Here is a 2,702-nt window from a genome sequence, read left to right on the forward strand (position 1 = left end):
GTAAATCCGGCCCTGTTAGATGGCAATCGGAAGTTATTACAAACATTCGATGGTGGTTTTGACTGGAGCTGATGTTTTACAGCCACTTTTAACTAAATGTAAATATACATATCCATATTTTTTATTCCATAGTAAGGGCAATTCATACAATACATTTAAACTGAGCTACTTTAATACCATCTCCAAACTTTCTACCACGACTCTGCTGTTCTTCGGCTAGTTCTTCATGTATACGTTGATTGACAGATGTCTCATCCAGTCAGCGGTGAGTAATCCCAAACCAATGGCGCTGTCTCAAACTATACCTACCTCTTCCGGTTTGTCTGATTTGTTGTTGTGTTTTCTGACTTGTTATAATGTTTTCTGAATTGTTGTTGTGTTTTCTGAATTGTTATTTTGTTTTTTAGACTTGCATTTGCGTTTGTAATTTGTTATTTTGTTTTCAGAATTGTGATTTGTTTTACACTTCTCGGCCACCGTAGTTTCCCCAGTAACAGTAGAACACAAAGCAGTGCAGCGCCGGACTTTGAACGTGCAGCGCTCATGTTCATTTCATGAAATCATAGCCTTTTGAAGTTTAATCGTCACATTCAGCCATATCGCAATTCTGGTCTTTCCGTCCCCAAATTTAAGACCTCTTGAAATCATAATTAAGACTTTCTTGTACAATTTAAGTCTTTTTAAGGCCTTAAATTTGATACAACTAAATGTAAGACTTTTAAAGACTTTTTTAAGACCCGCGGAAACCCTGTTAATCGTTACATCCCTACTTGGTTTAATAAAAACAATAATTACATAATAAATATTATAATATTTTTATTACTTAAAAAATACTTTAATAAGCAAATAAAGGTGTTTTGCGCACTGCAGTAAAATGCAGAGAGAACTTCAAACTGAAATTCAAACCTAAATGGCAGAGGAAAATATGTTTTGTTTGTTCCCAGTGCCTGTCTCCTTTTAAAATTAGAAACAAAAATGTCTAAACCAAAGGAACTCAAAAGAGAAAGATTGCTTTCTTGGCATATTAAGGTTAACAAAGGAGAATGAAGGCAAAGCAAACATTTAAAAAAACCATTAGATGTGCTTCCTGAATTTCTTAAACATATTTCTGTAATGATGAGAACGTACGAATACTAACAGACAGATAAACGGTCATCAGCCAGGAAAAAACCTAAAACATGCAAAAACACGAATAATGAAGCGGTAAAACTTATTATATTACTCATATTGCACTCACAAACATGTGCCAATTAATGTTGTGAAGTTAGTCAATTCATAAGTTTTTCAGAAGTTATGTCACAATAAATCATGAAAAGTCATGATGAAACATCACTCATGTTCCCTGCCTTCATAGTACACATGCTTTCTCTAGATGCGATGCACTTTCTGATAACCTTTATAAACCTTCAGAGAGCTTTACGATTCTCTTCACAATATAATCAAGAGAGATGGACATTCACCGTTAACCTGTTTCTCTGCTACACTGCCTTACCACAAACACCTATTCATAACCAAAGATCAAAATAATGTCCAGGGATTCATGACAATAAATGTCAGTCTAATAGTTCTGACACAAGATTAATAAAACTGCAAGCATAAATAAAGACACAAATGTTATTTAAACCACAGTTTCCTTCCATATACACGGCCTCACAAAGTATTTAGACTCACTGTCTGAATGTGATTACGTATAAATTATACTTGGTTTAATATTTTGTAATGAATGCATCTAATGCAATGAATGTAAAACATATATGTTTAAATTAAGCGTCCAAATCACTGATTTCTACTGTATATATGATATGTAGAGCAATACATTTTGGAGCCACTGTACAATTATTATTATTATTATTGTTAAATCCTCATAAACCAATTTCTTTCAAATGACAATGGTGTCTAATACTAAGTCATCAAGTAGTAAATATGATTTTTTTTGGCCTGAATATGAACATGATAATGCAGTCATGGGAATGAATGAAGAGATGCTTAGATGTTATCCTCATTCATTTATCCTAAATATACATTCAGCACACAGTGGCCATATAAATTCTTAAATAAAGCTATATGCACTCAATTTGATCCATTTAGGTTTCATAATAATGTGTTATGAAGCAGAGCAGCAGGGTTGAAGTGTTTGTGACAAGGCCCCCTGTGTGGCCTTCACTCACACACTCTCTCACACACACACACACACACACACACACACACACACACACACACACGCGTAATTCTTTCCATTCCTGCGCGGTAAACAACAGCGAATTAACTACAACCCCGAGAAAGACACACACACACACACGAGCTCATACAGGACCGGAGACACGGAAGTAACGTAAATATTGGGAGTTATGCGTGTTTACGAAGCTACAAGAGCGCTAGCTTTAGCAGGAGCGAACCAGCGCGGGCCGTGTCTCTAATCCTAGCGAGCTCACTACATAAACGGCTTGCCACATGGGCCGCGAGCACAGGACGCGTTCGGAATGGAACGGAGCGCAGGGTTCCAAACGACGTCGGTGCTCCATGTGAACGCAGGACTTTAAGATGCCTATCTAGGTTTTAAGACACAGCCACGGTCACGATGCACAGATACCATTATTATACACATTAACGTTTTAAACGCGTTAGGATGCAAGAGCGCATTAGTCTGACAGATTTAGCTAATCGGGTCTAAATCATGTATTCAATGGATATATATATATATA

The sequence above is a fragment of the Sinocyclocheilus grahami genome, unplaced genomic scaffold, assembly GCF_001515645.1.
Source record: "Sinocyclocheilus grahami isolate Dianchi unplaced genomic scaffold, SAMN03320097.WGS_v1.1 scaffold1231.1, whole genome shotgun sequence".
Classification (NCBI taxonomy): domain Eukaryota; kingdom Metazoa; phylum Chordata; class Actinopteri; order Cypriniformes; family Cyprinidae; genus Sinocyclocheilus; species Sinocyclocheilus grahami.